The sequence below is a fragment of the Geotrypetes seraphini genome, chromosome 13 (assembly GCF_902459505.1).
Source record: "Geotrypetes seraphini chromosome 13, aGeoSer1.1, whole genome shotgun sequence".
NCBI lineage: Eukaryota > Metazoa > Chordata > Amphibia > Gymnophiona > Dermophiidae > Geotrypetes > Geotrypetes seraphini.
Window position 1 is genome coordinate 60,208,752 of NC_047096.1, and position 15,037 is coordinate 60,223,788.

At 41.5% G+C, this 15,037-nt stretch overlaps 1 protein-coding gene across 3 annotated transcripts in view; it reads right to left on the reverse strand.

Moving 5' to 3' along the window:
* Positions 1-9,751, reverse strand: part of C13H17orf113 (chromosome 13 C17orf113 homolog) — a 133,854-nt gene extending 124,103 nt beyond the window's left edge. For 2 of the 3 annotated variants that reach the window (XM_033918117.1, XM_033918119.1), the window contains exon 1: positions 9,721-9,751. The gene's annotated coding sequence lies outside the window, so the exon portion shown is untranslated. The other variant, XM_033918118.1, reaches the window with a different exon arrangement.
* Positions 9,752-15,037: the final 5,286 nt, after the last annotated feature.

The window sequence follows — 15,037 nt, forward strand, 5'->3', positions numbered from 1 at the left end:
TGGAATGCGCTTCCAGATGGTGCGATAGGACAGAATACGGTATTGGGGTTTAAGAAGGGATTAGACGATTTCCTGAAGAAAAAGGGGATAGAAGGGTATAGATAGAGGATTACTATACAGGTCCTGGACCTGATGGGTCGCTGCGTGAGCAGTCTGCTGGGCATGATGGACCTCTGGTCTGACCCAGCAGAGGCACTGCTTATGTTCTTATGTACTGCAGCTTAAAGAACCCCTATATCAACAAGACAAAAATAGTGTTGTAATTTTAGTATCATCATCTTCGTAGAACGATTACATTTACTGTTTAGGAAATAATGATTGTAAGTGCTGGACAGTTCTCTTCACATGGGCTGAATTGTAATACAGGATTATTGGATATGCGAAAAACATTTAACACCGGTTTTCTGAACTTTTCACCATTTCTTCTGCAAACACCCCAGAGCTAAGGACATGATCGAGTGTCTAGAACGTTTCACTCCAGGTTATTAGGACTTTGCTAGGAGAGTTCTCCTGGGCATCATGGTTAACCTTCCCATGAATTTTGCAAAGCACGTGAGCTGGTCAGCACAGGGTATTAATAGGAGATCTGCTGTCCCGGAAACATCTTGTTGCGTCAATGCTCAATCTTCTACCTAATATCTGTAGTGAGCTCTGAAGACCAGCCCTATTAACACCCCCTCTCCAGCCAGCTTCGTTAAAATAAAGTTACTGTGTACTTAAAATCAACAAAACCATGAATATGCCTCTTCTGTTTCCCACTTGTTTTCACTCTTGAGAAGAAAGGTACAGTTTCTGAAAGCTCCCCCTGTTTGCCACATCCAGCAGTCAAAATCTGAACATATCAGAAGGTTGTTGTCCCAATTCTCATTATATACTGTTGCCAGGACGTTTAGGAATGAGGCATAAGTATTCAGTGATCCTCAGGGAGATGAGTGTGGGGGACTTTTACAAAACAGGCTTATACAGTAGTTAGAATAAAAGCTGCTTGTATTTCAATTCTGAAGCTTATGGAGATATAAAAATTATTTGGAGAAAGAACTGGGCAAATGGTACCAGGAGAGCCAAAATAGGTTTCTTGCCACCTTGCACCTTCAAAAAGGATGGAATCGGTCCAGAGGAAGGTTACTAAAATGGTGTGTGGTGTTCGTCATAAGGCGTATAGGGACAGACTTAAAGATCTCAATCTGTATACTTTGGAGGAAAGGTGGAAAAGAGGAGATACGATAGAGACATTTAAATAAAAAAATTTAAAAAAACCACACAAAAAAAAATGCTACAAGCTAGAGGTGGGCTGACCAAACGAAATACTAATTCACACAAAAAGGTGGAGAAAAAACCTCAAATATTAAACATATTAGACTTTTTGTCATTGGCAAAAAAAACCAAACAAACCCATAACAAAAACCAACAAAACTCCACCATGTTGATAAACATCTCTCAAATCGGCCAACCGCTCACCACTGTGCACAGATGGGAAAGAAAAAAAATTTCACTTAGCTGAGGTAAGAATGTTCATGCTTTCCACCAGCGATAGTTGACCCGGAAAACTGCGAGCTTCACTGCGCGATCATCTATTCATCATTCGCCTCCAACAAGAGCCTTGTTTCATTGTTGACTGGCTGCCTCAGGGATTCAATACCAGCTAGTTTTTCTTCATCATGGCGCACAAACGGTGAAGAATGAGTATCTCGTTTGGCCAGCTCACCTCTGGCTTGTAGCACATTTTGTGATTTTTTGATTTGCTACTATTTGATTTCTATTGAGAGATATTTAAATACCTACATGGCATAAATGCACATGAGGCGAGCCTTTCATTTGATGGGAAGCACTGAAATGAGAGGGCAAAGGATGAAGTCAAGAGGCGATAGGCTCCGGAGTAATCCAAGGAAATACTTTTTTACAGAAAGGGTGGTAGATGCGTGGAACAGTCTCCCGGAAGCGGTGATGGAGACAGAGACTGTTGGAATTCAAGAAAGCATGGGATGGGCACATGTAGGGTTACCAGACATCCAGATTTCCCCCAGACATGTCCTCTTTTAGAGGACATGTTCGGATGGCTTAACCCCCCCCCCTAAAAAAAACCCCAAAACCCCCAAACCAAACCAGGCACTTTGTCTGGGTTTTGAAAAGCTGGCGAGATCGGGGCCAGGGCTGGAGTGCATATTGCATCTGTGCATGTGTAGATGCAGTCCAGCCCTGGCCCGAAGAGACGAGGTTTGTGTGGAGCTGGTTTCGGGGGGCAGAACTGGGCAGGGCTGGAATAGGGCCGGTCCACGTGTCTTCTTTTACCAGAGAAAATCTGGTAACCCTAGACACATTGGATCTCTTGGAGAGAGGAAGAGACAGTGGATACTACAGATGGGCAGACTGGATGGGCCATTTGGCCTTTATCTGCCATCATGTTTCTATGCTTCTAAGTATGTGCTTTCCTGGGTGCCTTTCCGAGTGCTGGCATCTAATGTTCCTTCTGTGCTGAATTGGTAGACCATTGCAGCCCTTTTGCAGTTTGGTGGGAGGGAGGAGGGTATTCTTTAAATGGCACTAAGATTTTGGCATATGAAAAAAAAACAAACCTGGTATGGCGCAATATTCTATAAAGTGCACTTTGGGGGTTGAACGTGATTTCTAGAATACCTCTTACAGCCCATTTCCTTGCCAAATGTTTGGGGCCAGTAGTCACATTAGCCAAAACCTGGTGTTAATGCAAGTGTCCAACGCCAGGCATTTTGGCACAGAAATGGGGCCATAGAACTTTTAGGATTGCCCCTGTCCTTTCCTGGCCGTGCCGTCAGGTGATTTAGGAGCAGAAAATTCTAAAATAAGGTATGGGGAGATGTGGCACAGTGGTTAGAGCTAGAGTCTCAGCACCCTGAGGTTGTGAGTTCAAATCCCACACTACTCCTTGTGACCCCGGGCAAATCACTTAATCCCCACTGCCCCAGGTACATTAGATAGAGTACCTGAATAATTTGTAATCCACATAGAATTGTAGGATATGCAGAATATAAATTATTAAATAATAAAATGCAAAAAATGTCAATTATTGCGAATTAACTGCAAAAATTTAATTTGATTTATTACATTTGATAAACCACTTGTACATAAGTAATAAGCAGTTTAAAATACTAGTACAGTAAAATCAGGGATACATCATTCAATCCAAAGAGATTATCCCTCTCTGTCCCAGTGGGCTCAGAATCTAAAAATAGTAAAATGCGGAATAAATATTTAAGTAAATGATGAAGAAAATGAAGAGAAAGAGGTGTAATGTAGATTCAAAAGGCGTACAAGACTGAACATGTGGAAAAACTATAAAAATTGCAAAATCAAGGCATAAATAAAAAGAAACAGCAAAAATTAAGCAAACCCAGAAAAAAAAGAAAATTAAAATAAAATAAGCCCCAGTCAATCTCAAGACAGCTTCCGGATCTATATACTAGAACAGGTCTCCAGTCCCGGCATACGTGGTGATAAATGCATAATTGGCTTGTAACCTAATTAATTTGCATGTGGAAATTTTGGTGCCAATATTTCAGCACCGTATAAAGCCAGCTACACTATCCGCTTTTACCAAATCCTCTGGCAACGCGTTCTAGAGCTTAACTATTCTCCAAGTGAAAAATAATTTCCTCCTATTTGTTTTAAGAATATTTCCCTGAAACTTCGAGTGTCCTAGTCTTTGTAATTTTTGACTGAAGTGAAAAAAAATCGATCCACTTGTACCCGTTCTACTCCACTCAGGATTTTGTAGACTCCCCTCAGCCGTCTCTTTTCCAAGCTGAAGAGCCCTAACCGTTTTAGTCTTTCCTCATATGAGAGGAGCTCCATCCCCTTTATCATCTTGGTCGCTCTTCTTTTTACAAATGTTTCTACTAAAAATACAAAGAAGGTGGGGGGGGGAGCCAGACAATGACACACTATAGGGAATCGTGGGACACAAAAGGAGAAATGGTCGAAGGATACATTACAGAAATTTAGGATGCGGGAAGGGACAGACTGAAAGAGTGGGAAAGATATCTGAAGGGAGGGATGAAAGGGAAGGCAGCTGAGGCCAAGCGGGACCGATCCAAATACTTAAGACTAGTATTCAAAGATGGGGGAACACACTTTAAATACTAAACGCGTCGTGGAATGGGAATGTTTTGAGACCAATTTGAAGAACAATGTTCTTGTCCTAAATGGACAGTGAGGGAGTTCAATAATGGTGCTGCAACAGAGTAGGTGGCCCATTGAGTCAAAGCTTGCCCTTGGCACACCTCCTCCAGTGGGGCCAGTGCTGTGCTGCAAGATCAGTGGACCCCATGGTTCACACACGAAACGGGTCTCAGATGAAAACCTGACATTGTTTGTTTAAGTACAGCACATTCAAAATGACAGGAGATGAGGGGTGGGGTTGAGGAGAGAGAGACATGGATGAGAATAGGCACTTTTTGTCTCTCTGATCCCATCCTATTGCTGCTCCTATAAAAGGTAACTGGTGGCCAGGGCTCAGAGACACCCAGTTCTTTTTCTCCCTCTCCCCCCTCCCACCAGTCATTCCAGCTTAAGAAACGGTGGCATGAAGCACTGAGCAACAGTTTCCCCAATTTAAGCTTTTAGGGGCGAGGCAGACACACTGAACGTGCAATAACTGCTCTTTGCTCCTTCATGGTTCCTCATTGAAAAATCAACGTCCAGGGACACACTAACAGCTGCTTACATATTTAAATGCCCAAGACGGTGCAAGGAAAACTAAACCTGGGGACTGGGGGAGGAGAAGAAGAGAGAGAAGAGAATGCTGTATGTGAACATAAGAACATGAGAATAGCCTTACTGGGTTAGACCAGTAGCCTGTCTTCATGGAGGCCAATCTAAGTCATAAGCACTCAGCAAACCCCCCAAAAAGTAGCATCATTCCATGTTACCGATCCAGGGCAAGCAGTGGCTTCCCTCATGTCTGTCTCAACAGCAGACTATGGACTTTTCCTCCAGGAACTTGTCCTAACCTTTTTTTTTTTTTTTAAAGCCAGCTACATTGACCGCTCTTACCCCATCCTCTGGCAATACAGAGTTTAACACTTTACGGAGTGAAAAAATATTTCTCCTATTGGTTTTAGAAGTATTTCCCTTTAACTTCGAGAGTCCCCTAGTCTTTGTAATTTTGATGGAGTAAAAAAAATTGATTAACTTGCACCCATTCTACACCATTCAGGATTTTGTAGATTTCAATCCTATCTCCCCTCAGCCGTCTCTTTTCCAAGCTGAAGAGTCCTAACCTTTATTCTTTCCTCATACGAGAGGAGTTCCATCCCCTTTATCATCTTTTTCACTCCTCTTTGAACTTTTCCTAGTTCCGCTATGACTTTCTTGAGATAAAGTCTTTCTTGTTTTGCCTTTTGTCTTTGTTTTGTTCTGTTTCTATCATTTAAATTTCTCCAGAATTCTACTGTTCAACAGCTCCCCCTTCTGCTTCTATTCCTTTCTCTCCTCTCTTCTACCTTCCAAAGTATTTATCAAGTTTATCAAGTTTATCAAGTTTATTATGCAATTTGATTAATCGCCTATTCTACATTCTAGGCGATATACAATCCATAATGAATAAATAAAAACTTGGGGTAGTTATTACATTTATAAATAAAATTACATAATTACAAAAACTTACAATCATGAAACATTAGGGAAACGATATTTAAAGGGTTACATCATGTATCAAATTTTATATTTCAGGATTACAACAATAGGGAGGGAATAAAAACATGAATAAAAATGTAAAAGATAAGAAAGATTATAAAGTTGTATATCAACTAAAAACATCATTAAATATTAATTAAAAGCGTCATTGAATAAGAAACTTTTAAGCTTAGTCTTAAAATTAACTAAGTTCTTTTCTTCTCTAATATATATAGGAAGATTATTCCAGGATTGTGGTGCGGTCACTGAAAAAATAGTAAGCCGTCTAGTGTTTATAACTTTCAATGATGGAATAGCCAATAGATGTTGGTCCTGAGATCTAAGAGTTCTTGAAGTTATATAGGGAATTAGGACTCTAAAAATGAAAGCTGGGGTTTGGGACATTATTGATTTGAACGTAAGCAAACAAATTTTATATTGAATACGATGTACCACGGGAAGCCAGTGGGACTCTTTAAGTAAAGGAGTGACGTGGTCGAATTTCTTAGCTTTATAAATTATTTTTATGGAAGCGTTCTGTATGATTTGAAGGCGTCTAATTTCTTTTTGGGATATGCCCATGAACAAAGCATTGCAATAATCTAATTTGGAAATGATAAGGGAATGTATTAGGATATTTAAAGATTTTTCGCATAAGAATTTTGCAACAGATCGAATTTGGCGTAATCTAAAAAAGGTAGATTTGACCACATTGCTTATATGATCGTGGTATGATAATTTCGTGTCGAATGTTATACCTAGGATCTTAATATTTTGGTGAATCAATGCTGTCTTGTTAAAATGTTTATTTTATTTTTATTTTTCCTCTAACTCTACTTTTCACTTCTCTATTACCCTCCAGGTACTTTAGTTAGATTGTGAGCCTTCAGGACAGTAAGGGAATTTTTCAAGTACCTTTCTTATTTCTAATCTTAATGTATATTTTCTGTAAACCGCTTAGAACCTAACGGATGTAGCGGTATATAAGAAATAAATTACATTACATTACATAAAGCGACCAGAATTGAATGTATGTGTATTTGTATGTAAATGTGTGTGTGTGGGGGGGGGGGGGGGAGAGACAGGAGGTGGAATGGCATATGGGAGGGATATGGCTGAAGGTTCATAGTTCATTCCCAGCCTTTGAGAGCTGCCAACAGGTCGTTTTCAGGATATCCCTAATGATTATGCATACTCTCTCTTTTTCTTATTAGAAATATTCTGTAAACCTGCTCTGTTGGTGACCCTCAAAGACTGGAAGCGAAGACTAAGGACCTAAGGCAATGATTTGCAAACCTGTCCGGGGAGGGGGGGGACACCCCCCCCGCCCACCCCCCTGGTTAGGTTTTCAGGGTATCTAAGCCTATAGCATGTTGTATCTCAGGAGAAAGGCAACACCGCAATTGGATTTTCCTTTAAATAATTAGTGTAAAGCTAGTAAATAGTTTCAGATACTTGGGGATTATAATCAATTGTCATCTAAACGTTGAGGAGCAGGTTTCAACCTTAGTTGCTAAAGGTTTTGGAGCATCAAGACAGCTTAGAGCCATCCGAGATGCCTTTGCATTGTCAAAGTCAGATTATGGTAATTTCGTATATGCAGGTATAGGGTCAGGACAGTTGAAGCGCTCAAACAGTACAAAATGCTGTGATTAGATTGGTAGGCCTTGCATATATTCGTGATCACGCGACACCTTTGTATTTAAAATTCCATTGGCTACCAATGGAATTTAGGATCAAATTTAAGATCCTGATGTTGGCACATAGAGCATTATTTCAGCTACAGCCTTCATATCTTTATAATGGTGTTATTTTATGCCCCAAGGCGTTTATGACGATCTTTGAAAGACAATAGGGTAGTTGCATCAACTAGAGATTGTGCGTTCTTTTAGTTAGTTTTGTGGCTATGGAATAACTTGAGAAAAGAAGAATCGTATATAAATTTTAAGATATTTAAAAGCACATTTTTTTTCCAACTGGCTTTCTCAAATTGAAGAATTGAATCTGGGACTGTAATCTCGATTTATGTAATGACTAATTTCTTTTATGAAAATTTTCAGTTGTATTAGTTATGGTTTATTGAGTTTTATGTTTAGAATTGTTATAGTATTTTATGATTTTTAAATGGAGTTCTTTTCTTAATGAATGTGAACCGCTTGGATCCTTTAGGCTATGCGGTATATGAAATTTTTAACCAACATGAGACATTTGCATGCACTGCCTCCACGAGATGCAAAATTTCTCTCATTCATATTTATTGTGGATATCCTGAAAACCCAACTGGCTGGGGGTTCCCCAGGACAGTTTGGGGGAATCACTGACCTAGGGCTCAAATACCCTTGCACATGTCCCATAGTAACAATGTGGGCAGCAGAGTTCTAAGACAGGCTTAAAGGGTCAGCAAGAAGTTACATAAAGTCATCCTGGGGGAAATGAGACAAAATAAGGCAAGACAAGGTAATCGCATAGCAATTCACTTCCCTAACACATACAACATGAGAAGAAACGAGACTTACTGCTTCAGGCGGTAAAGATTGGAAAGGAATTAATTACCGTAAATCTCCAATTACCAATTCTTTACAACGGATTTTGGTTTTCAACTAAAGCGTTTTCTCTTTGCAGTAATGAATGTTGCCGAGAGTCGGTAGCTTTAGCCAATGAAGGGCGGGGGACCAGTTAGCCACCAAGAAACTCCAGAGTTAATCTGCACAGAGGAATCCTACAAGCAAACGTGCTGGCATCTTGCAGAATATTTCCCTAAGTTGGCCACTGCATGTTTCATGTGAAACGAAACAGTACTGCTTATTGTCATGCCAAGACAACAAATCATTGGGATTAATGCTTTTTGTATGGGAGACATCCTTGCTAGCAGCCACTTACAGTATACGTTTGATAACATTTACACACGTTATAGGTTATGTGCCTAGCCCAGAACTTGTAAAACTGCTTTACACTAGACTGTCCATTTTATTTTTTTCCTATGATCATTATTGTTCAGCTCAGCAGGGACAAAAGTACCAGAAACATACTATGCCGACATAGGATAGTACAATATTAAAAATCTGGAAAAGAAATGAGACAAAATCCAGTTCCATCAAACCTTGTATTTTTCAGACAACCTTTCTCATCCTGCCTTAGTGTAGGTCTGCACTTCATTTATAAATCTCCGCAGGCACCATGTGCACCAATCTTCCCATCCCTGCACTGTACGATTGGAACAAACGGCCTGACTGGGTAAGTGAAGCTCCGTCTCTAGCAGTATTCAAATCCAGACTCAGAGCCCACTTCTTGGAAGCTGCTTCCAAGTCCAAACTCCAACCCACCTTCTAAGCGCCAATACCTGACTTATCATTCCCTGACAAAGACTTACCACAAGCTTCCGTCTTTCCTCCCACCACCTCCCCCACCTCCCCAAAAAACCTAATCTACTCTTATCTCCCCTGGAAATAACCTGATATTCTCTCTATCTCCCCTGAAAAATGACCAGATATTTTTGTAATCCACCTTAAACTCTTTCGCAATCCGCCTTGAACCGCAAGGTAATGGCGGAATAGAAATCCATAATGTAATGCAATTCCCTCACCCGAGCACAGGGAACTGATGCACCTTCTTGTCCAATTGTTTGTCTTGACTAGATGGTAAGCTCTTTTGAGCAGGAACTGTCTCTTCTGTGTTTTGATGTACAGCACTGCTTATGTCTAGTAGTGGTATAGAATTAGTTGTAGTAGAAGCTGTCTGAACACTCAGTGACATCACAATGCATCTGGGTCATCCCCAGAATTCTTGATGACATCATAATGCAGCTGTATGTGGTTCCCCCACCTAAGTCCTGTGCATAGATGCACCTTCTTGTCCAATTGTTTGTCTTGACTAGATTGTAAGCTCTTTTGATCAGGGACTGTCTCTGCTGAATGTCTAGTAGCACTATAGAAATAATAAGTAGTATTAGAAATTAGCTCTCTCTACCTTTTCCGTCACCTCAGCATTTAGCAAAGCATTTTCCACTGCCCGCACCAAGTTTTCAGGATGCAAATTGAGAGTTGCTACTCCAGCTTCCAGCCCTTTGCCTACCTGATCTGCCAGCTCCGCTGCTTCCAGCCGAAGAACTAGCAAGAAGAATTTGCATGCCAACATTAGCTGTAATATGAGCTCCTACCCAGCACAGCATGTGGTGGCCATCTTGTGAGTGGCTAAAAGCTGCCCATTGATTTCAATAGCAAACATCCAAACGTCTGGAAATCCTCCTCCTCCCAACTTTGTAGGAAACACCCAGCCTAAGGGAAATGAGCAGTTCCTAGTATGTTAGTATATTCCATGAAAAGATCATCATTATTCAATTTTTTACGTCATTCTCCCAGGGGAGCTCAAAATGGTTTACATGAATTTATTCATGTACACAAGCATTTTTCTCTGTCTGTCCCAGTGGGCTCACTATCTAATGTACCTGGGGCAATGGGGATTAAGTGACTTGCCCAGGGTCACAAGGAGCAGTGTGGGATTTGAACCCACAACCCCAGGGTGCGGAGGCTGTAGCTTTAACCACTGCACCACTCTAGAAATCAAGATTAGTAAAAGTGAGCCAAGTTATAGGACAGTCAAGCCATTGTGACATCACTGATGAGGTTGGCTCATATTGGTGGAATGAGACATTATGATGTCACAATACCAGCTGAGGTTATCAGCAGCTGAAACTTTTCACATTATTTATTCAATTTTCTACACTATTCTCCCAGGGGAGCACAGAACGGTTTACATGAATTTGTTCAGGTACTCAAAGCATTTTTTCCCTGTCAGTTCCAGTAGGCTCACAATCTATATAACATATCTGCAGCAATGGGGGACAAGAGACCTGCCTAGGGTCACAAGGAACAGTATGGGTTTGAACCCATAACCTCAGGGTGCTGAGGCTGTAGCTATAACCTCTGTGCCATACTCTCAGATATAGATATCGTTTCTATAGCACCGCTAGACATAAGCGGCGCTATATATTAGAACATTCAAGACAGGGTCCCTGCTCAGTTTTCAAAAGATCGAGAACACTATAGCTACCAGCAGGGCACAAAAGAGCATCCCTTCCTGTTTGGGTGTGCACGATTGCAGACCGGTTAGCACTGAACTGAAAACAGGCCATTTTGGGGACATGCCAGGATTGAAGGCAGCACTTCACTGATTAAGTGCCAATATTCAGAAATTAACTGGCCAGGTTAAATACATAAAACCGCATTTAAAAAAAACAACAAAAACACAACAACAAAAAAAACAAAAACAAACCCTCCCCCCAAAAATATAAACACTACACACCCACCCAACAACAACAACAACAAAAACAGCCCTATCTTTGGGCTCCTTTTGCTAAACTGCAGTAGAGCTTTTTACTGTGAGCTGGTGAGGTAAATACTCCAACGCTCATTCAATTCCTATGAGCATCGGAGCATTTACCTCGCCGGCCCGCAGTAAAAAAAAAAAAAAAAATCCTCTACCCTGGTTTGGTAAAAGCCAGCATTTATGTTGTAACCTATAACCAGTTAAGTGCTGAATATCACACTTAAGAGAATGCATCAAGGTGCGCCAATGATTAGAGAAACTGGGCCTCTTCTCCCTTAAAAAGAGGAGTCTGAGAGGGGACATGATAGAAACATTCAAGATACTGAAGGGAATAGACTTAGTAGACAAAGACAGGTTGTTCACCCTCTCCAAGGTAGAGAGAACAAGAGAGCACTCTTTTAAAGTTAAAAGGGGACAGATTCCGTAGAAACGTAAGGAAGTTCTTCTTCACCCAGAGAGTGGTGGAAAACTGGAACGCTCTTCCGGAGGCTGTTATAGGGGAAAACACTCTCCAGGGATTCAAGATAGTTAGACAAGTTCCTGCTGAACTGGAACATATGCAGGTAAGGCTAGTCTCAGTTAGGGCACTGGTCTTTGACCTAGGGGCCGCCGCGAAAGCGAAATGCTGGGCACGATGGACCACTGGTCTGACCCAGCAGCGACAATTCTTATGTTCTAGAGGATACTAGAGTAAAGTCGGGCTACACCAGTCAGGAGCTGCTTTAACACGCAGCTCCTGATTGGTGTAGCCCGACTTTACTACTGGAAGAGTCTGAGCAGACCGCGAATGAGTGAGTTTGCAAATCGCGAATTCACGGGGGAACACTGTAGATTAGATAAAGATATGCAAGTGTGACAGTGCAGCTTGGGCTGGCTGCAGGACCTCATAAAAAAGTGGCACACAAATATATATAGGTTGCAGATAAAAAGTCAAAAGTACTTTATTTATGTACACCAAAAAGGCTGTAGTCAGTTCTGTTACTTCACAGGCTTAGTCCTTTCAAGTAGAGTCTCTCCCCATCACATAATATTGTTCCAGTCAATACTCTTGAGGCTGGCTCCTACTCAGGCCCAAACACTGTGGCAATTAATGCTGTCTCAGTTTCCTTCTGAATAGGGTTGCCAGATATTCCAATTGGAAAATCTGGACCCCTAGATCTGTCCCTAGATCCGCCCAGTTCCACCCAGTTCCGCCCTTAAGTCCCTAATCCCGCCCCCCGCCCCGCCCCCCCCCCCCCCCCATTGCCTGCTCTTGTCAGGCAGGGAGGAAATCGGCGCATACCGTGGATTTTCTCACTGTCAGACGCGATTTGAAGAGGCTTTTCAAAAGCCGGACAAAGTGCCGGGGTTTGAAAAGCCATCCAGATCCCCGGACATGTCCTCAAAAGGAGAACATGTCTGGGGAAATCCAGACGTCTGGTAACCCTACTTCTGGACATGAATTCATATACTTCTGGAAAATTAATGTACTTTAGGAATATTTTGCAAGGTTCTCTCATAGAAGCAACTCATGAGGATAACTTGACTACTTACAGTTTTTTCCTACCTCTGGGAAACTCTTATACTCAGGCTAGGCCTCTTCCCTCACTTCTTTATCACTCTCTCTGCATCATTTACTGGGAGGCTCCTCTCTCAGAGCTGATCCCTTGATGCATCTTGACTCGGGCCTATCCTGCTACTTCCTTGAAGACCTTATCTTGGGGCCTCCATGGTCTGTTCTACCTGAGAGCCTTTAACCACCTCCGTGCCTGAGCCCCATCCCTCCGACTCGGTGTAATTCCACCAACCCTAAGGTGGCTCACTCTATGTTTCAGAGGGGAACCCATCCATGTACCACCCACTCCCTCACAGCAAGCTTTCCTTTGGAAAGTGGGGTGGGGTGGGGGGAGGGGAGGCTAGGACTCTTTATATACAACTTGTTTATTTTGGGAAAATTGGCATTTAGACCTGTTCTAATAAATATTAGGATAACAAAAATAAAATCAATGCCATCATTTTCCGAGCAGTATGTCAAAGAATGATACTCTCTGCAGTCTGAAACATTCACGAATGTTTTAAAAATCCAGATTCAGCACTCTTTGTAATGGGAAGCAAAGGTGCCCATCTCATGTCTTCTAATTGCCCACAAAATAACTCTTGAAAGAAGTAGTATGAAAAGCTCAGGCCTTTGAGGGCTAGCTGCACTGTGGTTCAGAGGTACAGTATACATGTGTTTACAGTGATTGATTACAGACCAATAGCTTTCCCTCATAGGACGTTTCATGCTTCATCAGACTCCAAATTATCTGTAGGAAGTGATTACATTATAATGTGTTTTAGTAGCTGTCTGGATCAGATAGTGCCAGTAAAAAAAAAGCACCCCATTGCTCACTTTGCTGTTCAGAAGAACAGCACTGGAGACAGATAAGAAGACTGAAAATGAGGATTCTGAACAATATGTAAGGCCACCTCTCTCTCTAAAGGAGGTGAGGCTATCAGTGGCATAGTAAGGTTGAGAGGTCCCCGGGGCAGTGGCCCCCTCCCCTGCCGTTCCCCATACCTTTTTGACTTCTCCAGGGAGAGTGGCATGCCCACATCAGTGTCGGCTCGCCCCTTTCAAAACTTCAGATTCAAACTCGTGACAGAATATCAATTTCTATAATGGTATTGCCATGGGATATAAGACTGCCCCTAGAATCTTCTAATTCCTCGGGGGATCAATTCCTCATGCATCCCAATCTGACAATCCTATTTTAGTTATCTTTTTTTAAATATATCTTTTTATATATATAGTTATCTTTTTATATATATATCTTTCTGATAGCCGGCGGCTTGTAAAGGAGATGAATAGTTACAATAGTTCCCCAGCCTTTGAAAAAGAAATGAACGAAACACATTGGTAAAGGGGATGAATGATTTATAAACTGAAAAGCTAAGTTATTTAAATTATTATCTTAAGCTATGAAATGAAATGTGCTGAAATGGATAAATTATTTAAATTATAAAAAATTATTAAGAAATTGAACAAAGATAAAAAGTACAAAAACAACAAGAAAAAAGATATATAGAAAAAAAGATAACTAAAATAGGATTGCCAGATTGGGATGCATGAAGAATTGAGCCCCCGAGGAATTAGAAGATTCTAGGCGCAGTCTTATATCCCATGGCAATACCATTATAGAAATTGATATTCTGTCACGAGTTTGAATCTGAAGTTTTGAAATTAATCAGGGAATAATCTGGACATCTGGTAACCTTAAATGAAATACTTGATCCTACTCTTTGCCATTTGCGGGACACAGACCGTAGAAGCCTGCCCGGCCCCGTTTTCATGTTCCCACTACTGGAGTTCCCGTCGAAGCCCTCTGTAGCCCATCCTGAAATGTCTTGCCATATACAGAACAAGGAGCGTGGAAGTCTGCCTAGCACTGGCCTTAGTTCTTCATAGCTAGACTCACCATGTAAGCAACACTTGACACATCAACGCCCATACAGTCATTTAAGTTTTGTTTTTTTAGACCATGCGTGGTCTAATTAGAGATCCTCCATGTTCCTTTCATCCATCACTTTTAGAGAGAGAAAGAAAACGAGAAGGAGAGTGTAGTGAGAGAGAAAAGGCAGAAGTCATAGGACTGTTTTAAGAGCTCCTAGTAGGTGCCAAGTGACTGCGCACCTCCGTCATTCTGCTTCGCTTATCTCTTGAGATTTCCCAGCCCCCTTTTCAAGAGGGCTTGCCATCAATGTGCTTCCTAGCTGAAGCAGACCATGCTGTGCATTTCCTGAAGGTCAAGTCTGCCTGCAGGGCTTAGGAAACGTTATAGAGGCCAACTCCATCTCAGCCATATGTAGAATCGTTTCCCAGCGGGACAAACCTAGTTCTTAAACGATAACATAAAGCAAAGCACAGCAAATTGGATTTCTTTGAAATAATAAATTGTCTATCCATTGCCTAGTTTAAAGGCAGGAATTTGCACATGGGAGAATATTAAGAATAATGTAGCAGCACCAAGGATGCAGGAAACTCACGCTGCTCTGTGCCTGGGGTTTTCGCTAGCGTTCTGGTGGTGTCGATATCTTTCACATT